The sequence below is a fragment of the Schistocerca gregaria genome, chromosome 5, assembly GCF_023897955.1.
Source record: "Schistocerca gregaria isolate iqSchGreg1 chromosome 5, iqSchGreg1.2, whole genome shotgun sequence".
Lineage (NCBI taxonomy): Eukaryota > Metazoa > Arthropoda > Insecta > Orthoptera > Acrididae > Schistocerca > Schistocerca gregaria.
The window spans coordinates 380181071-380206819 of record NC_064924.1 but is presented as its reverse complement, the minus strand read 5'-3'; the positions used below and the strand labels follow the sequence as shown (position 1 = coordinate 380206819).

The window sequence follows — 25749 nt, the reverse complement described above, 5'->3', positions numbered from 1 at the left end:
TCGAATCGTCCGTCGGACATGGATGTGTGTGATGTCCTTAGTTTAGTTAGGTTTAAGTAGTTCTAAGTTCTAGGGGACTGATGACCTCAGATGTTAAGTCCCATAGTTCTCAGAGCCATTTGAACCATTTGCTAAAAGCGCCGCTCCGTGTCACGTACTCATAACACTTAGGTTGGCCAGTGGGCCCCTTGTGACTGTGTCTTGCACCACAGTGGGCCCCTTGTGACTGTGTCTTGCACCACAGTGGGCCCCTTGTGACTGTGTCTTGCACCACAGTGGGCCCCTTGTGACTGTGTCTTGCACCATGCAAACTGCTGCATGTACGCTTTCCAGCGGTTCTACGCCCCTGTAGCCTCTATTTTACTTCGCAACTGCTGGTGAGGATAAATCACTGTAAACAGGCCCGCGCCTGGCTGTAACTTGCCCCCTCAGAAATATTGCAGCAAAACAGTTTTCCTATCCGAAATGGTAGTGCCGCTACATTATTCCTCCCCTTCGGAAAGACCCAGTCCCCAGGTCAACCTTTAACTAACTCTTAACTTGTTTGGGTCGGCACCTATGGCATATTTCCTTACTTTTAGAAAACTTTAATGTTGTCTAGTGCCCCTTAAAACACTTGACATGAAACAAAACGTAAAAATTCCTTACTGGACAACCACTGCTCGATTAACCCCTTACCTACTCGTCTCACACCCTCGGTATCCAATCCACTGGGACTTGGACTACCCTTGGTTCCCTCTTGGGATTGGCTCTCCACCTGATCAGAATGAAAACAACAGATAACAAAGCTAGGGCTGCGATGACACTTGGCACAGAGGTGCTCAAAATGATCGTTATTTGCCATTGCCTTTCCCTATACTGAGCGACGTGTTGCACAAGCTGTTTGGCTGATATGCGCCCCTCTTGCTCTATATGAACTGGTTTAAGGATCACAACAGACCTGACTCCAGAGTTTGATTTAACAAGGTCAGATTCTGCCTTGAAAAAAACTCTAAAGTGGCTTCTGGCCAGTACAGCTGTCGTTGCATAACATGCAATTGCTTGACTCCTAAAATTGATGTTGGCAGGTGGAAGGTTGGTCCTATCATGTTACACGAAGTTCCATTCATTAAAATTCCGCTCCCCTCGAGCTCTATACGTTTCGCTTCGGCAAATACTCCCTGCTCAAAACAACTTGCTACTACTATTAATTTTTCGTAGGAGGAGAAGATCCAATGTATCCCGACCCGTCGCAACCTCAATTTTGACTCCATTATGTCCCTTGGACAGTCTATTTCTTTCCTCCTGGCTATAAATAACTGCACCGTGCACTTGTCCGGATTGGTACTTATCACCCTGGCTGGACATACCGTTAACGTCCGTTCTATGGCGGCTCCGTAATGCCTCCCTTGTCATTTCGGCGTACTGGTTGATAGCTGCTGAGATCAGCAATACCTCCTCAGTTGTTACTTCTACAAACTTGCTCAATGCTCCTCACTTCATTGACCTGAGGACAGAGATCACCATCACCCCTCCTCCCTCATCAAAAAGACTGCTGTCCCCAGGAGGCGCACAATACTGGAAAACACATACAAAATATAAAAATATAATGCCTTATTAATCTATCTAATGATACATAACAAGAAAACAAAAACTATAAATACTCTACTACTTTCTGGATCGCAAAGCATACGGTACATCATCCTGCACTCAATCTTCCTGGTTTTCCATGCACTGAACACCTCTCTTCACTCTCTCTCTCTTCCTCTTCCCTTCCTGTGACATGCCTGAAATCACATCCGGACAACCCTTAAATGGCCGCAACCGCTCAATGTTTACTATCGTTGTTCTACTTGGCAGCTGAAGCTTGACATTAACACGGGATGTTGTTTCAAGAACTTGGTACGGCCCTTGATACCTCGTGAGGAATTTCTTCGTTTTCCCTTTTCGCATATTGGGGTAGGACAGCATTACCCATTGCCCCACTCTATACTGCAGTAAACTTCCTTTCCGCTTCACTGCGTCTTCCTGCATTTCCAAAGCTTTCAAATTTGCCCTTTGCACCCGTTTCCAAACATTCCGAATTGTTCTCGCGAATTGACGTACGGATTCACTGGTCCTTCCGTTTTTTAGCTTCACTAAATCAAATGGTGACAGCATTTTTCGCACTTATACTACCTCATATGTATTTGTATGGATTTTTGCATTATATGCACATACAATATGCTTCAAATACTCGTCCCACTGACGGTGATGAGAATCCACATAAAAACTCAGTATCTTCCCCATTATTCTGTGTACCCGTTCTGCCGTTCCGTGCCGGCCCGAGTGGCCGAGTGGTTCTAGGCGCTTCAGTTTGGAACCGCGCTACCGCTACGGTCGCAGGTTCGAATCCTGCCTCGGGCATGGATGTGTTTGATGTCCTTATGTTAGTTAGGTTTAAGTAGTTCTAAGTTCTAGGGGACTGATGACCTTAGAACTTAAGCCCCATAGTGCTCAGAGCCATTTGAACCATTTTTTGTCCTTCTGTTGGCCTGTGGATGCAAAGTACTTGTCCTCAACTTTCCTTGGTCAGTAATTATTGTCTCTGGTACACTAGACTTGCGCGACCATTGCTGACTGTTGATTTTGCATAGCCACCATTTCCACAAACCTCGAAAAATGGTTGATTATTGTCAGAACGAATCTGCTCACCGATGGTGCTCGCCTGAAAGTTCCTAAGACATCAATTCCCAACGTAGAGAATGGACATGTCACTTCCGGCAATCGTTGTAGCTGTATCTTTTTCCGACTCAAATCTGCTCCCTACACATGGTATACAATTCTTGACATACTGATCCACATCTACTTTCCTACCTCTCCACCAATACCTCTCCGCCACTCTCCTATTCGTCGCTCTACACCCTCCATGACCAGAAAACACATGATCAAGTGCTTCCTTTAAAACCTCATCTCTCAGATTTGCTGGCACTACTACCCTTGGTCCTAACTTCGTTTCCCTGCACAGAAGGCCGTAGAATATATTAAATTGTGACTGTGTCTGATACAATTTACAATTGTTGTCAGCGTCCTGTAATTCTTGCCATACCGCTAGGGCATAACCTATGACTTCTACTTTTGCCACCTTCCTGCTTAGTGCTTGCGCATCACCAAGCTTCTTCCCAGGCTTGTGCATCACCTTGTTGACGAATTCACTAAGCCTCACAGTCCATCTAGCTAGTCTAGTGGATGGATCATTCAACCCCAACAACCACTTAAACGCAGAATGAGCTGTCACTACCCGAAATCTTCTCCAATATAAATAACATTTAAAATATATAATTCCATAGATTACGCTAAGCATCTTCCTCTCTGTTGTTGAGTAATTCCTCTCTGCTGCATTTTGCCTAGATGCATAGGCTACAGGGTGTTCTTTCCCATCAATTTCTTAACTAAGAACACACCTTAATGCTTGATTCGATGCATCGCATGCTAGTATGAACTCCTTTTGAAAATCTGGAAACACAAGAACCGGACTTGATGTTAACACTTCATTCAATTTGTCAAACGCTTTCTCAAACTTTTCTGTTCACTCAAATTTCATACCCTTCCGTAACAATCGCGTCAACGGTTGCGCTAAATCTGCAAAACCCTTCACGAACCTTCGATGCAAATTGCAAATTCCGACGAATGATTGCACTTCCTTAACTGTTTTCCGTTCCCGAAAATCCCTTACAGCCTATACCAACCTCGGATCTGTTCGCACTCCGCTCTTACTGATGATATGACCTAAATATTTTACTTCTTCTAACGCAAAATGACACTACCCCAGGCTCAACGTCAAACGAGCTGCTCTTAACCTCATAGAGACTTCCCTTAACCGCTGTCTACGTTGCTCCACACTACTTGAAAACACTTTAATGTCATCCAAATAAGCAAGACACTGCCGTGGTTTCAAACCCCTCAAGACACTGCCTAGCAACCTCTGAAACGTTGCCGGAGCGTTTTTCAAACCGCATGGCATTCTAATGTACTGGTAATAGCCTCCAGAAGTAGAGAAAGCAGTTTATGGACTACCCTCTGGAGCCACCTCTAACTGATGATAGCCACTTGTCAAATCCATCATAGAAAAGTACTGGCACTGTCCTAAGTGATCCAAAGTCTCCAATATGTTTGGAATGGGGTATGCGTCCATTACTATCTTGTTATTGAGATATGGGTAGTCGCAACAGAATGTGAATTTCTTAGTTCCATCCATAGATTCTTTAGGCACAATGACAATGCCCACTCCCCAGCAACTATTAATCTGCTCTATAATACCGTCCGCAAGCTGCTGATCAATGAAATCCTCCACAAACGGCTGCAAATACCTCGGTATTCTGTACGGTTTACGGTAAACAGGTACTTCATTCCCTGTTGGTATCCTACGTTGAACTAATGGAGTTGCTAGCAACAGGCCTTGTGGGAAAAACAAATCCATAAATTCGCACAATAATTCTTCCATATGCTCTCCTTCCCCTCCTTTCAAATGCTTAATTTTGTCACACAATGCAGTTCTATCGGCAGTTAGTGGTTGATCGCTTCGCCTACGTCTCGAACACCAGTCTTCATCATCTGGCACATCCAAATTTGACACTAAAACTCCTTTTCTCAAATTCGAGTCTACAGCGTTAAAATTATCCACGATCATGGGAACTACTCGCCCGTCGTTCCCCTCCTGTCCGTGTACAATACTACGTTTCACAAAACAACCCAATGAACCCAAAACTTCATTATCGTCCAATGGTTCAATAACACATATTGTACCCACAGGTAGATTCGACTCCACACTTACCCAAAGTGACTTCCAGGTGCCACCAGACACACACTCATGCGAATTAAGCCTTTAAGGCTAGGCGCAAATTGAGACGCGTATAGCTCATGTGGCGCGACGCAGCGCAGCGCGCGTTTTTGAAACATCACAGGTTCAAATGGGACCGCGCAAATTGCGACGCGACGCGACTGGGACGCGCCACGCGCCTGCGCCAGGTCGCGCGGCGTTGTGGTTGAGGCACTGTTTCTCACGCCGCGCGTCGCGCTTGTCTCGCTAGCACCGTGGGAAACTTGAGGCGAAGAGCGGAAAAGTAGCCCGGCCATATGCTCACATCGGAACGGTGCATATGAGCAGTGGTAATATTGCCCATACGATAAATTTTGCCTTACTGTGTACTGAATTTTCTTGCCTTTGGGTAGTGTTTCGTTTTTCGCCATTTAAACTCTCCAGCTTTCTTCGTTAGCACGTTCTACTTTTCTGTTATTTATATCTGCATAGTTATGTTTTGTTTTTCTTTTGTCAAGAAAAATGTATACTTCAGTAACTGATGAGACATTGGCCGCTGGAATTGCACTATATACCTCCGCGGTGTTTTCAGATCGCGAGAAGGGACAGAGGGTAGTGAATAAGGAAGCATGGAATATTATAACATCATGTGATTAAGAATCAAGGCAGGAAAGTAAAGCAAGGTTATCTTCTCACTGCCTAGTAAGCTAGCGTATCTGTACGATCTGTTACAAAAATTTAGAAAGGGATAATCTCCACAGGTGTGATCCCTTTGTGCTTCTGGTAAAAACCGTCCAAGATCTGAAGTGTAGAAGTTTCACTGTTATTACTCTGATATGGATGTAATAATGTAATACGACACACTGTACTACATGCATGTGAACAACATATATCCACTGCAAGGTAGAAACAATCGAAAAGCTGTCACAAATAACAATGTTTTAATTGGTTCACCGTCAGGACAAAAAGCATTTCAATTGTTACATGGACATAATCAACATTAATAAACTAATTATTCAACAAGAGGCAACACAAATGAAGAAAATGGTCGGTGTTTTTACGAAAGTAGGAATATCCTAAAAGAGTGTTACGATTAGATATATTTAATTTGTTGAAATGTGCTGCTGACAAAGGCAGATCTGCTTTCATGACAAGGTTTTTCGAACTACATCTCACAAGGCACACATGGCTAGCTTGTGCATTTCTGTCGCGCGCACTATCCTTCGCTGCTGACAATATACTACTGACCATTGTGTTGTGCCACAGGTCAATTGTTTATTTTTCTCAATAACAACTATTTTAGTCGCGATCACGCATGTGCCTATCATTCCGCCTGAAGGAACTCTCGTCATTATTTTAATACTGCTCAGATCAAGAGAAGGAATAAAATCCTTTGCTAAGTTTACATTCCAGTCGCTCAGTGTTAAAAATACGATGGGTTACGGGGATTCCACCAAAATTCCAACAGAATTGCCAATCTGTTTTTGTGTGAGTTGTTAACCTTTTCTCATTCGAAGAAGCATCACCATTTATGAATGAAGTCCACATTTCTCTTGCTGACTGGTTTAATTGTACTTCCTTCGTCACAATGTAATTTGCCAAACTCATCTCACAGCAGCTGTTGAGACAGAATTCCGAAACGGAGGGCCTCATTAAACAAGTAATTGGATATCACAGAGCTCAATAGCTTACGAAAAACCTCATAGTATCGGTTTGCAGTAACATAAAAGAAGAAATTTCATGTTTATTTTCATACTAGGAAGCTCTTGTTTCGCTAGCTGTCGATAACTGTTAAAAAATTACAGTCACTGGAGTGAAATAAATAAAAAAAAGAAGAAAAGTGATATATCGCCATAGATAAGAGAGTTCCGTGTGTTTAAAAATTGGCAAAACACTCTCCTCCTTCTGTACTATAATTCGCCAAACTTTCGTTTCGACGTCTCGAGCGGCTTAGGAGATAAGAGACATGTTGCGACTGTTTCATTCTCGCGGGCGTGAGATTGGAAGTGAGCGCGCTACATGGGATCTATTTTCTCGAGATCGGAGGCAGATAGAGATTTCCTCCCAAGTCTAAACAAAAATTCAGCATAATGAGATTTTCACTCTGCAGCGGAGTGTGCGGTGATATGAAACTTCCTGGCAGATTAAAACTTTGTGCCCGACCGAGACTCGAACTCGGGACCTTTGCCTTTCGCGGGCAAGTGCTCTACCAGCTGAGCTACCGAAGCTCGACTCAGGTCCGGTACTCACAGCTTTACTGCTGTCAGTATCTCGTCTCCTACCTTCCAAACTTTACAGAAAGCTGTGAGTACTGGGCGTGAGTCGTGCTTCGCTAGCTCAGATGGTAGAGGACTTGCCCGTGAAAGGCAAAGGTCCCGAGTTCGAGTCTCGGTCGGGCACACAGTTTTAATCTGCCAGGAAGTTTCATATCAGCGCACACTCCTCTGCAGAGTGAAAATCTCATTCTGGAAACATCGCCCAGGCTGTGGCTAAGCCATGTCTCCGCTATATCCTTTCTTTCAGGAGTGCTAGTTCTGCATGGTTCGCAGGAGAGCTTCTGTAAAGTTTGGAAGGTAGGAGACGAGATACTGGCAGAAGTAAAGCTGTGAGTACGGGCTGTGAGTCGTGCTTCGGTAGCTCAGATGGTAGAGCACTTGCCCGCGAAAGGCAAAGGTCCCGAGTTCGAGTCTCGCTCGGGCACACAGTTTTAACTGCCAGGAAGTTTCAAAAATTCGGCATGTTAGCTAAATTTCATACGTAGCAACATATGGTGCACCAAACGCAAAATCATAGCGACCCCTAATTTTCGCTGCAAACTTTTTGAGTTTTGCGTAGTGTCTTATTAAAATGTGTACATCACAGTGAGAATGGTCATTAAGCGAGGTGATGGGCACTTCGTCACGAAGCTGACATATAAACGCTACACGTAAGGCAAAAATAATATATTTTCAGAGAATAGTTTCTGTAAAATCGTTTGAGAAAGATTAGAGGTTGCGCGCGCTTAAGTTGTCAGCGCAGACTGTCGCTAGTCGGCGCGTGCGGAGTATGGTGTACGCGTCGCAATGTGCGCTGGACCCGCGCGACCCGTGCGGCACGTGCATGTCGCGCTGTAGTGTCGTGTCACGTCACACGTCCTATACGCTTCCCAATTTGCGCCTGGCCTTAAAGGCTTAATTCGCATGAGTGTGTGTCTGGTGGCACCTGGAAGTCACTTTGGGTAAGTGTGGAGTCGAATCTACCTGTGGGTACAATATGTGTTATTGAACCATTGGGTTCATTGGGTTGTTTTGTGAAACGTAGTATTGTACGCGGACAGGAGGGGAACGAGGTTCAATTGGTTTGTTCATTACGTTGAACGCCCCTCGCGACAGCTCTGCATCGACAACAGTTTCCCCTAGCTGAAATAACATTCCACCAAGTACCACAGTTCGTTGTCCAAGGTCAATTTTGGCGTGATGTAGATGCAAGAAATCTATTCCTAGACTCATGTCATAGCCCTCGTTTACCTTTGGTACTACCTCCATCGGACGTTCCCCATGCGAAAGTCCACTGTCACTGACCTCAAAGGTCTGACCTCTTTACTCTTAGTAGCTACTGACACTTGCGCCCCTGTGTCCAACAAAATCTTAAACTTTTTAGATCCTATGGATCCTACCACTGAACATTCCACCTCTGTATATGTATTTGTAGCATTCAAGTTAAACGAGGACTCCCTTAGGTGGGTCTGTGGCCCCCTCTGCCGTTTAATGATTGAGCACCTCTACTAACTCCACTTCTCCATCCTCCACGCTGCTGACTTCGACCCCTTTCTCTATTCTTCGGTGACTGGGTACACTGGCTCTGCACATGTCGCGTATGATCACACTTACAGCACTTTATGCCCGCTGTAAACACAGTTTGTCTATCACGTACCCTGTAGCCACGTCTATCTCCTCACACTGAATTGCCAGCTGAATGGCCAAATACCTTTGCTTGGCCTCCTGCAACAGAACACCATTCACTTCATCGCTCTGACCCAACTCGTAAATGTACTCATTAATTTCTCTTATTCTGTCCGCAAATTTCTCTACCGTCTCCCCCTGTCTCTTCGTCATTGGACTCAACTACTCCCTAAAGTACAGAGCCCTATTCTGTTTCTTGTACCTTTGTAAAAGCGCCTCCTTCAATTGCTTAATCTATCCTGCCTTCCTTAAGGCCTCAGAATACCTTACACATGTAACAACTGTTCATCAGACCAACCATTCATCACAGCTGAATCTGAGACTTGAACGTTTCACCAATTTAGTACTGGGGAGAAGCGTGGAGCGGGGGGGGGGGGGGGGGGGGGGGGGGAGAAGGAGACCAAGAGATGAATACAGTAAGCCAATTCAGAAGGATTTAGGTTGCAGTAGTTACTCACAGATGAAAAGGCTTGCATAGGATAGAGTAGCATGGACAGCTGCATCAAACCGATCTTCAGACTGAAGACCACAATAGCAACGCAAAATAAGCGAACAAAATTAACTTTGTTAACATCATGAGAGACATGTTGAAAATGTGTGCCACGACTGGGCCTTTAACCCGGGATCTCCTGCTTACATGGCAGATGCTCTATCCCTCTGAACCACCCGATGGAACAGAAGATAAAGTGCCTGCAAGGACGTATCCCTTACACGCTCCCCGCAATACCCAGATTCCCATGTCCACACCACTACATACGTATTGCACCTAACAGATGTTTGCCCATCACATTCATTACTCGTGGCAGATTAATCTACATCTCCATTTACATATATACTCCTCTAGCCACCAAGCAGTGTGTGGAGGAGGGCACAATTCGCGCCGAAGTCATATTTTCCCGCTCTGTTCCACTCGCGGATCGCGCGAGGGAAGAACGACTGTCTGAACGCCTCAGTATGAGCTCTTATTTCACTTATCTTTGAATGGTGATCATTGCGCGATTAGAAAGTTGGTGGTAATAATATATACTCTACACCCACGGTGAAGATCGGATTTCCGAATTTAGTGAGCAGCCTCTTCTGTTTAGCGCGCCATCTATCTGCAAGTGTGTCCCACTTCAAACTTTCTATGAGATTTGTAACGCTCTCGCGATGGTTAAATGTACCAGTGCGAATCTTGCCGCTCTTCTTTGGACCTTCTCAATCTCTTGAATCAGATTCAACTGGTAAGGGTCCCATACAGAAGAACAATACTCCAAGACTGGGCGAACTAACGTATTGTAAGCTATTTCCTTTGTTGAAGGACTGCATCGCTTCAGGATTCTACCAATAAACCGCAATCTAGAGTTCCCCTTACCCATTATTTGTGTCATCTGATCATTCCATTTGAGATCATTTCGAATAGCCACACCCAGATACTTGACGGACGTTACCGCTTCCAAAGACTGGGCATTTATTTTGTACTCGTACATTAATGGGGATTTTCGCCTTGTTATACGCAGGAGGTTACACTTACACTAATATTGAGAGGTAACTGCCAGTCATTACACCACGCATTTATTTTTTGCAATCCTCGTTGATTTGTTCGCATCTTACGTGTGATACTTGTGGTGTCACCGCCAGACACCACACTTGCTAGGTGGTAGCCTTTAAATCGCCCGCGGCCCGGTAGTACACGTCGGACCCGCGTGTCGCCACTATCAGTGATTGCAGACCGAGCGCCACCACACGGCAGGCCCCAATATCAGTTACTATTGATATTGTGAACTATGTACCGTCAAGAGCGACGTTCATCCTTAATGGATTAAAGTTAAGTATTCCACCAGCTACGTCCGTTGTTTCTAAATTCTAATTTCCTTATTCTGTTCCAGACCTCACGCCAGCCTGCGTGAGCTAAATCGCGTGCCTTTCGGCCTCCTCTAGTAACACGGTGTTGGCTCTCCTGCCAACCACAAAAATACTACATTCCTGTCGACTACAGCATCATCGGCAAACAGTCTAAGGCCGCTGTCAATACCATCAACCAGATCATTTATGTAAATCGTAAAAAGCAGAGGACCTATTAAGCTGCCCTGGGGCACACCTGAAGTTACGCTCGTTTCTGTTGAAGTCACCACTTTCAGGACGACATACTGCTCTCTGTCTGTTAGAAAACTTTCTATCCAAACGCATATGTCATCGGATAGACCGTAAGCGCGCACTTTTTGTGGTAAGCGACAGTGCGGAACTGAGTCGAACGCCTTTTGAAAGTCGATAAATATGGCTTCAACCTAGGAGCCGGTACCTAGAGCCTGTTGTATATCATGCACAAAGAGGGCCAGCTGTGTCTCGCATGACCGCTGTTTCCTAAACCCGTGCTGGTTTCTGCAGATGAGCTTTCCAGAGTCTAGAAAAGTCATTATGTCAGAATACAAAATATGTTCCATGATTCTACAACAAATCGGTGTCAGTGAAATTGGTCGGTATTTAGGTGCATCCGATTTTCTACCCTTTTTATAGATTGCTATGACTTGGGCCTTCTTCCAGTTCTGCGCAACTTTCAGCCATCAATGATCTTTGATAGATGACGGATACGAATGGTGCTATAGTTGTAGCATAGTCAACACAAAATCTTACGGGGATACCGTCTGGGCCAGATGCCTTCCAGGCGTCTAAGGATCTTAACTGTTTTACAATCCCAGATACACTAAACGCTATGTCAGCCATCCTTTCGTTTGTTCGATAATTGAAAGGGGGAATGGTGCTGCAGTTTATGAAAGCTAGGTTTAGAATTTCGGCCTTCTGTTTATCGTCATCAGTTATATTTGCCGTACTGTCAGTAAGAGAAGATATCACATTATTTGTAGCGTTCATAGATTTTACGTACGACCAGTATTTGTTGGGGTTACTTTTAGAATCTGCAGATAAAATATTGCTTTCAAATTCGTTAAAAGATCCTCTCATTGTCCATCTGACAGCTGCTTTCATTTCGCATAATTTGTTTGTCAGCGGGGCAGTGACTAAGTTTAAAATGACTGTGCAAAATTCTTTGCTTTCTCAGCAACTTCCTAATATGTTTGTCGTACTAAGGTGATCCTTTCCCTCCCCTATATTTTCGATAGGCACTTACGTCTCTAGCAAGTGGTGGACAATACCTTGAAATTCCGACCAAAGATGCTCAATACCCTTTTGTCTCGCGGTGAATGCTTCGACCTGACTATGGAGATATTCATTAATGACACTTTTATTTGCTTTCTCAAACAAGAAAACTATATTCTGTTTCTTTGGTTTTTTGGAACTTCCACTGACATAGAAGCCACAACGACATTATGGTCGCTAATACCTTCTTCTAGATTAACTTCCTCACAAAGATCAGGTCTGTTTGTCGCCAAGATATCTAATATGTTCCCATCTCGAGTTGGTTTTCTAACAATTGCTCAAGGTTGTAAGTTGAGAACATTCCTAGAATAACTTCACATGAATCTTTGTTTCTGCCTCCTGTGATAAACGTGTAATTTTCCCAGTCACTGGATGCCAGATGCAAATAAAAACTGAAACCTTTAATTTATCTGACACTAATGCACGTAAATACTATAGAATAGACAGAAAAAACGATTAATTACTAGCTAAATTACTTATCTCGTAACACAGCAAGCGGAAAGCGCTCGTAGCCGGCGTCAGGGCTGCCACTACACTATGAATCTACGAAGTCCCGTACGAGTTGGGGCACAGCGTGTGCGTTCGCACAAGAAGGTCAATGGCCGGGTAGCCATATCTTAACTATATATGAAGGTAGTACCTGTTCCCGAAAGAATAGATACCACTGACGATCGTGCAGCTTCTCTATAGTAAATGATAGTTAAATCGACACCCTAGCTGCAAAGAGGCGTTGATATACATCATTGGGGACATGTTAAAAATGTGTGCCCCAACCTGGACTCGAACCCGGGTTCTCCTGCTTACTTGGCAGACGCTCTATCCATCTGAACCACCGAGGGCACAGAAGATAGTACGTATGCACGGACGTACCCTTGCACGCCTGTTTGCAGCTAGTGTGTCGCTATAATGATCATTTTATTCTAGAGAAGCTGCACGGCCATCAGTGGTATCTGTTCTTTCGGGAACAAATACTAACTTCACATAACTTCGTTTAGTAACATTTTCACACTAACGTTGCCATTATGAATAAAGAACTGTTAATTATTACCTATGTATCAGCTAGAGATAGTCAGTTTTCGCACACATTGTGTTCCTTCGTGCTCCGATGTCGGACTGGAAACAAACATGTTTGGTCCGTCAACTCACCGATCCGCATTCGAGCGTCATCGGCTGTTGTCTGATCAGGCTTCCGCTTCCACGTAGCCCTGACGTACTGAGCCTCAAACGTATTTAAAAAACATGGTTCCGGTTGGTTTGGAAACATGTATCAGTACATGTTTTTAAACACGGGAACAGCTATCCGTAGCAGCGTCGGTACAAATCAAAGGAAACATTTTTTCAGGCCAGCTACCATACGACGCTAGCATATGTTTGAATTTCACTTTGTGCCGTCCGCTGGAAAGAGTTGTTGAGTGTTGAGTTTTCGATCGCTGTAACAAGTTTTTCCGAAAGAAAATGGAGTGGACGAGACAACAGACTGTCGAGTTGCCGCCGTACATACCAGGTTGAGGACTGCTTATGAGTATACGGATCCAGAAGTACAACGGCAGTCAAGACCGACCCCAGTTCCCCCTGAGCAGCCATAGCGTACGGATCTCCGTGCCGGCACGTTCTCAGGAGCTCAGTCCGTCTTTTCACCCGATGATGGCGACATGTATGATCGCCGAAATATTGTGCCCGTTGGACACTGTAGACCGACAGTACACCCGTGGATATTTTGATTAACAATAAGATGCTCTGCAGAGAACTGCCGCTGTGTTTGGGACTGACAAAAACTACTTGAAAAGGAAAACAGGGCCACTTGTTGTACCTTGCTTCGAAATGTGAAATAAAAACGCAAGGTTCTGAAACGAACCTTCTGTTGACAAGAAGAGTAACAGTACGTCTTTCGTTGATTGTAGTTACTTTCCTTAAATTCTCTTGAAGCGAATGGTACTTGCTAGAAATTCAAAATCGGTAGACGACATACGAGTGAAATTATAGAAACCAGTGCCGTCTTTCTTTTTCTTTTCCCATAGCAAGTTATTCCCGCCATTTCTTGTGCACTAGCGACGATTATGCCGTTCATTTTGTTTGCGTAAATCTTCGAGTTCGTCCGTCTCGGTAGCTGCGGGGTTAGCGCGGCAGATTACTGACCAAGGAAGCCCGGGTTCTATTCCCGGCCAGGTCGGGGATTGCTCTGCTCGGGGACTTACCGTTGTCCTTTCGTTTGTATCGTCATGGCTAACAAGACACTCGTCTCCAATACTCTGTCATATCATTTTTCCATTACTGACTGGCTGAAGGAATACGAACCGAAAGCCAAAAAGAAACCTTTCGAGTACTTATAATCTATTATCTCCCATTACAGTTTCCTCAATATCTAGACACAATGTAGCAGGAAATACGAAAACAACGCGACAAAAAGCGTTTCAGACAATGCAAATGCACAACAAGAAATATTTACCGACGTTGTAGACAGAGACAATATTTTTTTATATAATTCTTTGTTGATCTCATTTTGTTCGTTGTATATGGACGGGGCGGACGTCTCATGATAACCACTCAGGTTGTCCGTCGATTCCTTAACCCAGTTTTTTTTATTTCACAGGATAGCTAGCCCCCTGACCGAACACGTTGAGCTACCGTGCCGGTATCTGTTCTTGCGGACTTGACCATCTTCTTCTTCTGTGCGAATGCACAAACATTGCCCGAACTCTAACGGGAATCGCCAACGCGCCGCGAGTAATGAGTATAATGGACGGGGGCACTACGAATGTAGTGCGGGACAATACGTTGAGAATGTGGGTTTCGCGGGAGGCGTGCCAGAGATATATCCCTGCAGTCGCGCTATTCTCTGTGTCCTCGGTGGCTCAGATGGATAGAGCGTCTGCCATGTAAGCAGGAGGTCCCGGGATCGAGACCCGGTCGGGGCACACATTTTCTTCTGCCCCCGTTGACGTATGTCCACGCCTGTAAGCAGCTAAGGGTCTTCATCTTATCGTAATTTCTTAGTGTTTGTTCCCTTGCGATGGTGGTCAACATCGGATGGGACCGTTCGGGAGAATTACGGATCCAATGTAGGTGCAGCTTAATGGCTTGAATCAGTAATAATTGGAAAAGCCTTAGCCCGGTGCAGATTTTCAACCCTTAAGTTTAAAATTAATACGAAACAAAGACTGACAGGTTTACAATCAAATCGTAATCATTTATGGTAAAAAAAATCTATTGCCCCAGGCCTCCATCACAACCACGTTAGTTCCCGAGGTACTCGTGTTCAGAACTCAATGCCCCGTGGCGCCTCGGACGTATCTTGCAGAAGATATATAACTGAATTCTACAAACAATTAATTAACAGGTTTTTCACTTATTGCCGTTCGCCCATCACTTAGCTACTGTTAGCGATTCTTAATCTTGTTTTACATTTTAAATTAACGTTTCAATAGGGAATGAAATACAGATCTCACAGGATCGAAACAAACGATCCACGTAGAAGGTTAATTCTGTAGAAAAATGGTTTAAATGTCTCTGAGCCCTATGGGACTTAACTTCTGAGGTCATCAGTCCCCTGTAACTTAAAACTACTTAAACCTAACTAACCTAAGGACATCACACTCATCCATGCTCATGCAGGATTCGAACCTGCGACCGTAGCGGTCAAACGGTTCTAGACTGTAGCGCCTAGATCCGGTCGGCCACCCCGGCCGACAAATTCTGTACATTAAACATTCATTCTCCTATTATCGTGTTATATATTCGCTTGTGAATTCTGGCTGAAGAAGACTGAATATCCCCATAATAACATGAGAAGATCAGACTTGTAGACAGGTCACTTAAATCAAGTGGTGGAGAAAACAGACATAGGGCTATAATTCATCGGAAGAGTCCTATTGAAGTCAAATTTATCCACGAAGAGGGTCGCTTACAAATTCTTCGTTCTTCTGATATGCGAATGTTATTCAGTGGGGCTCATAACAGGCAGGATTATCGGAAGACGTAATTCAATAGCTGCGAGCTATGTTATGAAGAGAATGAGATGTTTCACTCTGCAGCGGAGTGCGCGCTGATATGAAATTTCCTGGCAGATTAAAACTGTTTGCCGAACCGAGACTAGAACTCGGGACCTTTGCCTTTCGTGGGCAAGTGCTCTACCATCCGAGCTACCCAAGCACGACTCACAACCCATGCCTACAGCTTCAATTCTGCCAGTACCTCGACTCCTACCTTTCAAAATTAACAGGAGCTCTTCCGGGAACTTGCAGAACTTGCACTCCTGAAAGAAAGGACATTGTGGAGACAGGGCTTAGCCACAACCTGGGGGATGTTTCCAGAATGAGATTTTTCACTCTGCAGTGGAATGGGAACTGATATGAAAGTTCCTGGCAGATTAACACTGTGTGCAGGAGCGAGTCTCTATCTCGGGACCTTTGCCTTTCATGGGAAAGTGCTCTACCGTCCGAGCTACCCAAGCACGACTCAGGACCCGCCCCCACAGCTTCATTTCTGCCAGTAGCTCGTCTCCCACCCTCCAAACTTATGTTATGGTTCAAATGGCTCTGAGCACTATGGGACTCAACTTCTGAGGTCATCAGCCCCTAGAACTTAGAACTACTTAAACCTAACTAACCTAGGGACATCACACACATCCATGGCCGAGGCAGGATTCGAACCTGCGACCGTAGCGGTCTCGCGGCTCTAGACTGTAGCGCCTAGAACGGCACGGCCACTCCGGTCGGCCAGCCGATGTGGCCGAGCGGTTCTTGGCGCTTCAGTCTGGAACAGCGCGACCGCTCCGGTCGCAGGTTCGAATCCTGCCTCGGGTATGGATGTGTGTGATGTCCTTAGGTTGGTTAGGTTTGAGTAGTTCTAAGTTCTAGGGGACTGATGACCTGAGATGTTAAATCCCATAGTGCTCAGAGCCATTTGAATCATTTTTGAACCACTCCGGTCGGCACTTATGTTATGACGAGTTTGTTTAGTGGCAGAGGCAGACACATAATTGTCCAACGTACTCCACTGGGAGATGCTACTTAAAAAAATGGAAAATCATTGATTAACATCCCGTCGACAGTGCGGTCATTAGGGACGGTGCATAAGTTAGGATTACGCAAGGATGGGGAAGAAAATCAGCCGTGCCCTTTTCAACCGAGCCATCTCGGAATTTGACTGGAACGATTTCGGGAAACAACGCAAAAATTTAATCGGGATGGCTTGAGGCGGATTTGAAGCGTCGTCGCACAGAATGCGAGTCGAGTGTGCTAACCACGGCAGCATCTTATGCGTTGGAAGACGATGTTAGATTTGCTATGTTTACAGCGTAAAACCTTATAATTAAAATTCCTCAAGATCATGTTCCAATATAAATCAAGGAACAGTTAACTTCTTCTTCTCCCTACTAGTATACTGCATGTGTTTTGCTCAGTGGTTACTGTTATTGTTCGCTGTTGAATTAATATGCAAAACGCTACGTGTTGACTACAGAATGAATTAAAATTTCGTCGACAACACTGCACTCTTTCAATAAAACAACACACTCACACAAGATATGTGCTCACTGGGACAACGATATCACCGATGGAGTTGCCATCCGTCCCGATAAATTGGAACCGTCAGAGTTATGGATCTTCTTGTTCCAACATTCCGACAAGACTAATATTTGTCCCGATTTTGCAAAATACTAATAAGAGCTTGACTCAAGTACCGAAGCAATGTCATCTGTTAGTGAAACATGTAAATGCACTCAAATGGCTCTGAGCACTACGGGACTTTACAGCTGAGGTCATCAGTCCCCTAGAACTTAGAACTACTTAAACCAAACTAACCTAAGGACATCACACACATCCATGCCCGAGGCAGGATTCGAACATGCGACCGTAGCGGTCACGCGGTTCCAGACTGAAGCGCCTAGAACCGCTCGGCCACTCCAGCCGGCCGGAATGAGTTTCACCAAATTAAAAAGAAGTAGGAAAAAACGTAAAAGGAATTGGATGCCCTGTATACGCTCTCAACGATATTACATCAAGCGCTGTTGCAGTCCTGACTGCCCACATTGAAATAATCGTCATGAAATTATTTAATTATTTTTCAGTATAGACGCTAAGGAAAGACAAGCTGAAAGACCTCTGCTTATATATGTTGACGTCAGTCATCAGACTCTTCTATCTCACTCAAAAACAACATGGCTGTCGTTAATGCCTGCAGGCGAGAAAATTCTTAAGCTTTTTATTCCATTTAAAATAATTTTTGACGGTGAAGACAGGCCACCAAAATAATTTCAGATTTTTTCAGTAGTCCGGTAAGTGAAACTTACTCCATGTTTCTGCAGTCAGACTAGACCCTGTTTGAAAAAATGTATATAAAGAGCTTGGAGAAGAATAAAGCCTCGATAATTGAAATAAGAAATATATTAATCAACACTAAAAATGTCTGAATGAAAGGAAGACTGGCAATCTTATTAGCATTCAGGCCAAGATGAATTTGAACAAATTAACGAGTGAGAATCCTACCCAAGAAAAATTAATTTTATTTTGAAATTTGAGGAACAGAAATAGCTTTATGTATCATAACATTTTATTACGTAGAAAAGTGGGCTATTTCTTTTAATAAATATCATTTGTTTGATTGGATGACGCTATTTGAAACTCCAGATTGGGTGATGACTGAAAACACTGTTATATACCTGACTAAAAATGGCACGAAAATTTTAGGCGACATATGGAACGTATGTATCTGAGGAGCTTTTTAGAAACTAAGCGGGACGCGGAAGTATGGAAGTCTAAACACTCTGTGGAAGATAGGTTGATTGACTTTGTTAAGGAAACCGAAAATACTGAACCCAAATGCCTGCAGCTAAAATTATGCGAGTATTTGTCTTCTATTTCCGCACACAACACCACCGTGGAAAGAGTATTTTCGCTGATGTTGTCCCAGTGGACTAATGAAAGAAATCGGCTGTTGCCAGGGACTTGGAATCAATCTTACAGTGCGAGCTTAACAACAAACTGATATGCATGGAGTTTTCAAAATTCTTAAAACAGAAGAAAGACTTGCTGAAGGAGGTGAAATCTCCCGAACAATATGATGTACCAAGTTCCATGTAGTTGTGTTCTAAATAGAAAGTAATTAACTTAAATTTTTCACTTCATTTCTATACCCCCATCTCGGAGTGCCCTGACGAGATCCCAGCTAAATATGGCAATGCCCCAGAGATAAATTAATATGGGTCCAGTTAGAGGTGGACCAAACGGTCATTTCTAATCTAATGAGTAATCGCGGTTACGATTGTTTTTCTGCCAGTTACTTTTAATACTTATTTATAACTTCCAGTTATTTTTACAGCCAAATTCCCCAGACAGCAGTATAGTTAAATAAATAAGTAGTGGAGTCCATCAGTTTAGCTTATCAGTATAATTAAAAGTGCGGGTACTGTGAATTGGCAGGAATGTCAGTTGAATCTTGCCATAGTCTTAATTAATTAAAAGTGTCCATCACATTTCAGTCGATATTTCAAGGGTTATCGATATACATGTATATACGCTATCGGTCGCAATTACAAATTAATTCTCGAAGCTGCTGAGGAAATTACACGAGATTTTGCCACAGAACTATTAAACGTGAAACACTGAAGACGTACTTTTGCAAGTGTGAACTAATGTATAAGCTGAATACCGTAGGCAAAATTTGTACCAAACATCAGACAGACAGAAAAATAAAATACCTTCCGCTACACACCCGACAAGAAATCGAATTAATATTGCTTTGCATCCGCTTCCAAGCCATTTTGAAAGGTTTAAGTCTGCAGCTAATCCGATAGCTAGTTTAAAATTGTTGTGCACTGAACATTAGACGGACAGGAGAACAAAGCGCCCTCTGTCCTACACCAAACAAACAAACAAACAAAAAAGCGAATGAATTTTACACTGTCGTCCTGTTCTGATCTATCATGAAAGCTTCAGGTCTCTAGCTCATCGGGAAGTTCCGACCCCCGGTTCCGACCAAAGTTTTCGCAAGATTTCGCTTGGTTGTAAGGCGTATGCCGGGACTGGTGAGCCCCCTCCCATTTATTCTCAATTGGGATTCCCTATTTGCCGCACTATCAACTTGTTTGATGATAACTGGCTGAACAGAAAGGTGGTTCTTTAATCTCGAACAGCCCACTCCACCTCTAGGACTGGAGAATGAGAAGAGTACAAAAGAAAAAAAAAACTATTTTCAAAGGCCAGTCCTTGGTTCTGGCAAAGATTTTCGATTCGTTTACTCTAGTTGCCAGGCGAATGTCTGAAACACCCCCTTAAAACACTTACCTTTTCTAAAGAATTTCTACAAATCCCACCCAAGTCTTATGATTAAGTCGCAGTCTCGTTTTGTGATGGAGAGATTAAGCAAAATCGAGCAAATTCAGAGCGGCACACAAGATTCTTTTGTATTCTCGCTCCTCATCTACAAACACAACAGGACAGGATAAGATGGTGCTAGTAAACCATGTACCCTCCCAATACACCGTACGGCGGCTTGAGGAGTTCAGATGTGGATGTGCGACATCACAGGAGGCACCCACACGGTCCTCGCAAAGCTGTTCAGTAGCGGGTGTAACCGCGGCGAATCTCGAGCACAGGTGTTTGCATTCCCTGTCAGTCACCTGTGCAGAACGTGACATGTGCTCAGATGTAAAGCTTTAAGTGCTGCTGAGGCGCGGGCGTCTCCACATCTCGTACTTTGTCACATGGAGATACGAGACTCGCGAAGATGAACCTTGAGCCGCGTATATAAGCTGCGTGCAGAATCCATCGCACAGTGGTCCACAACTGCAGCTGTGTCGGCAACAGGCAAGTACTGGCCTATCCTGGTATCACAGCATCTTTCGTTCTGCGAGCCACTCGTTTGCACTCTTGCCAGTTTTCTTTCGCTTGTACTAAACACACGTATGCATGTACTTCTATTACCATTACATCAAATTGGAATCGGAGCATTGCTTAAACAATTTAATCAAGCTGTCAGTTAGTGAGTAAAATTCGAAGCTAGAGTGTTCCATCACACAAACTTTAAAATTTGTCATAAAATGTAGCGTTTCATCAGATTGGACTATGTTAATGGGATGAAAATATTTATCTTTGCTGTTAGTGAGAATTACCGCACTCATATTCAAGTGATGAACTACCAATGCGCAGGAGGCAATTCAGTTCTTGTGATATGGTGATATTTACGGCACATATTCTCAAAGTTATTTTATTTTTAGTTTATTTAAAATCTCAAAGTGTGGGTCTAGTATAAAACCAGGTTTCTCTTCCGCATAACAAATGCTTTTACGAACTGACAAGACAGGTAGTAACCGTCCTATCATGCGTTCCTGTGTTCATTATACAGCTACCTAGTGGCTATAAAATTTTACTGGTACTGGGCACGGGATAATATTAATCGTAGTTACGTGGAACTACGAATCTATTGCCCGCTCTCTGTGTTTTCGTTCGTAGCTTATGGGCACCGTTGTACTTCCGAATTAACTAGAGAAATTTTGCTTCGGTGCCGGAACGTTTCGTCTTCGTGGACGTCGACACTAGGCTTTTCCAAGGCTTGCTTTCATCGTGTAGTGTATGCAAACTCGCTTTTTGTTTTCTGAATGCGCTCAAGTTTACTCGCTTACACTGCTGAAATACATTTCATAAATGGTTCCTATACTGCCCCAACTTGTTACTTGGTGCTGTCATACTTCTCTGTGGCTCAAAAAACACTTGCCCAAACTTGGCGCTTCATCCCGCACATTTGTTCCCGTGCACGTCCAGGTTACCACAGCAGTACTTTCGCTGTTTCTCTTTATGACGAATGACGTGAGCTTGAGCCACAGTGCGTGTAGTAAGCAATCAGTAGGAACGTCACAAACATGTGATCCTTTCCACGAAGCTTCTGAATAAAAATTCATGTGAGGCAGAACAGCATTCACATTCAGGTATTTTACTTCCACCTCGTTTGTTGGAATATTTTTACTGAAATGGAAGCAGTAGACTTTGTCCTGATGTAACCCTAGACTCGGAAAGTTGTATTCTTTTTTCTGTCACTGATTATCTTACTGGTTAATGGATTGTATACAGTTTTTTTACAAAAATATTTTGTTTTGTATGTTTTTTGGCCTTATTATAAATGAAGCGTATAGGTCAAAATTATCGGGCCTACGAACTTCGAGTAGCTGAAAACAGCCCGCATCCGTAGCGTAGCGGTAGCGTTACCACCTACCACACAGGGGGCCCGGGTTCGATTCCCGGCACGAGACTGGGTGGTCTGTGTACTTCTTCATCATTGACTCGCAAGTCACCGATGTGGCGTCAACTGAAGAGGACTTGCAATACGGCGGCCGAACTCCCCCGAATGCCATAGGCTCATTTCATTTCATTTCAGCTGAAAACAGAACCTTCAAGTAACACATATGTGTAACAGCTTCTGTTTTCTCAAACAAAATTTAACAGAACGATTATTATGGAAAAACCTGAACACGTATATGCTGTTATTATTTGTGACTCATAAAAGCATAGATGCAAGACAAGAGACACGCGACGTGAAAGAAATGCTGTTTCGGCACTGCGTATTTTTCATCAGTTTGGCGTCTTTCTTGCGAAAGAGACACGCAGTAGATCCAATGAAGAGTGCCGCGTTTCGTCATGTAATCGATTAGCAAGCGTGAAGTCGTTTAGCAGATCCTCAATAATCTCCAGTAGCAGTCACTACAATAGAGGTGTTCTGTATCACGGAAGAGGCTTCGGTGGATATTCACAGAGCGAACATACTACTTCCTCCCATATATGTCTGGCGTAACGGCCAAGACGAAAAATGTCACAAAAATCAGAGCTCACTCAGAGCTTTATCGGCAGTCGTTCTTCCTAAGCACTTCAGGCAAGGAGTAAAAGAATAGAGGTATCCTTCAACATACATCCTAACGTGGCTTAAGGAGCGTAGATGTAGATGTAGATCTAGATGCAAACGTTCTGCACAGTCACGTGCAGCTTTCAGTGGAGTTGAGCAGTCCTCTTTGGCACTGACTCAGACATTACCTCAGTCGTCACTAAACAGCGTACACGAAGATTTGAGACTATTTCACGTGTGGTGTGAAGCGTAAAGAGGCAGTACGCTAGCGAAGAGAATGGCAGAAATAGCAACGGAATCGATGAGAAAATTAACGTACCAAGAGAAAATGAGTGTTACATTACTTTTTCGCTGTAAACTTGAATACGTAATAAAAACGCTATAGTATTCACAATAATAATAATAATAGTTTAACAGTCTTTAACAGAGCAATGTACAATCTCTCTTTCAGCAGATATAAAATGCAGGCATAGATGTAAGAAAGTTAAGAGAATTTGTGAAACTACGTAAGTACGATCTATCACGAAGATCACAATACAGATGTGACTTGTGATTTCCACACGAATCTGTTTGCAAATACACTGCTCGGGTTTCCCGACCGTATTGAGTAAACCGCACAATATTTCCTGGATGCAGCAGGTCGACATCCTCAGACGGTGGTAGTTGCAGCAACAACCACGACCTGGATATGTCGAGCGGTTGCATCGATAAAATGATGAGCGTTTTACACAGTACGATCCAGCGTCAAACCTGAGCAATGCATTTACGTCATAAGCCAGTTAACCATAATGCAGAATAGAGGTTTTTCTATGCTGTTCTAATGCAGATGCCAGGGGCATTTGCGAGAAAACTTGTAGTAAGTAATGTATGGAACTTGGAGGGTTCCCCACACCCAAAATTCTGATACGTTTTTTCTTTGCAAAAAGGTAGTGACATCGGGGAAACAATTCTTATGCTGTGCTTCATAATGTAAAATGTAATGAAGAAAAATAAAAGAACTTCTTTGTAACTCTCGATCCAGTAAAGGTATCAGGCGTTGTTCTATCTTCTAAATTCTAAGAAGGACAGGGTGGAATAACAGATCCATGGGAAAACAATACGCTAGATATAAAATATAAAAAGGAAGGTAATAAAGGAGAAATATTCTTATTTGAAGAAATAGTTGTGGCAGTAAAAGTAATATTTCAGACCAGGAATAACGGCGCTAGGTAAAAAAATTGCCAGTGCTTAAGTTAAAAAATTACATAAACCTTGAAGTAATAAAAAGGATAATCAGAACGTCTTAATACAAGGGACTGACTACGAGCCAAAGAATAGCATAAAGGAGATAAAGTATCAGAAAAAGAATGGTGACTCGACCAATATAATAGTAATTGAATGCAAAACGGTAAAGTTAAAAGAAATATCATGAACAGGAAATTTATTAAGTAAGATGGCCAAACAAAAGAAAATCTCTCTGAAACAGAGTAGTGCTGGTGCATGTGGCTCTCTTTAACAAGAGAACGCTACTGATATGGAATTCCAAAACTGCGTTGGCAGAAGAATCAGCAACATTTATTTAGCGTTACCATTTCCTTAACTTGCTTAGACACATTAACATGTAAGCTAATTGTGAGTAGTTCGACCGGATTCGTTCATTTCCAAGCCATTACCAGAGAGGTTATACTGTGATTAACGAAATAATTTCATAAGATAATATTCATACATGTATACATACGTGCGAATATGAATGTAGAAAACTGAGCTGCTCTAACGCTCATTGAATGACGGATTTTCGATACGACTTGTAGAAAAATTACGCCCATCAGACTGTGCAAGAAGAGATTGAGATCCACTGTATTATATTCAGTTTTCACTGGCGTAAAGGATTTGGAGGAAAATGTGAGGAAATCCGATGTCGTTGCAGCTGCCATCATTTTGTCAGTAACACTGCTTTCTCCAACTTAGGTGGTTGTCTTTTACTCAATGAAAATTTTAAATATTTCTGTCATATATTATTAATTAATGTTTCATCAATCATATTTTTACTATCGTCCACAAATTCTGCATGAATATCTGCTTTGTCACCCATTAAAATGGTGGCGACCTGTTCTACCCAGCCAGGAGATTTATACGTTCTTCACACTGTAAGAAAATTGTATTTACTTAAATCACGGTAATCATTTCGTGCTAAGAGCTATTTCTATAGTTTTCAGTCTTAGTTTCGTTTACGTTTGAGTTAATGGTGATTAGTTTAGAACGTAGTTGTTCATTTACAAGCCATTACTTGAGACATTCTCACGTGAGTAACGGAATAATTTCATAGTATGACATTTACACATTTATAGTAGTTTCCTTCTCACACAAAAGTTTGTTGCTAAAGAGGGGAGAAATTCTAAGGTACCAGCTTCAAATTTGTTTTTGATGTTTGTTCCATAACATCTGTAGTGTAATCACAAATAATCTACAGTTCTAAAACAGAAAGCAATGTTGGATAGAGCAATAGGCCAACAAATGTCCGAGGTTAATGATTTTGAACAATCCAACATGTACATTTTTATAACTATTCCTCTTTTATTACATATATATTACCTATTACCCGATGGTGTTCCAGCAGGTTTATAAAAACACTTAAGTATTCGAACGCAACGTTGTGTCAAAATTTCAAAGCAATCCACAAAGTGTTTCGAAAATTTAAGTTTTTGTAGTAACGAACATCTACATTTTTATTTATATAGGAAATGTTGATGTTCCTAGTCGCAAATCTCCGACAGTTTTAACTGATTGCTTTGAAATTTTGGAACAGCGTTCTATTGGAATATGCATGTGCTTTTTTATTTATCCATTTTAAATGTATGTAATGCATAAACGTATGTCAATTTAATAACAGGGATGCATTTTTACAAAAAGTCTCACAAAGATACACAAGTATTGTATGTAATATATTAAAGAAATAGGTACCAAATAACACTTCTGTATTTGAAAGCAACGTTGTGTCAAAACTTCTTAGCAATCGGTCTAGAACGTTTGGGGATACACTATTCTGGAATAACAAACATTTACTTTTTAATTTATATAGATACTGAA

General features: G+C 42.9%; 2 non-coding genes across 2 annotated transcripts; both read left to right on the top strand.

The window, feature by feature from the left end:
• The first annotated feature begins 2301 nt into the window (after positions 1-2301).
• Trnap-ugg (transfer RNA proline (anticodon UGG)) lies at positions 2302-2385 on the top strand. Its single transcript has one exon. It is a non-coding gene; the product is annotated as a tRNA-Pro (tRNA).
• Positions 2386-14694: 12309 nt separating this feature from the next.
• Trnat-ugu (transfer RNA threonine (anticodon UGU)) lies at positions 14695-14768 on the top strand. The gene has a single exon. It is a non-coding gene; the product is annotated as a tRNA-Thr (tRNA).
• The last annotated feature ends 10981 nt before the right edge of the window (positions 14769-25749 follow it).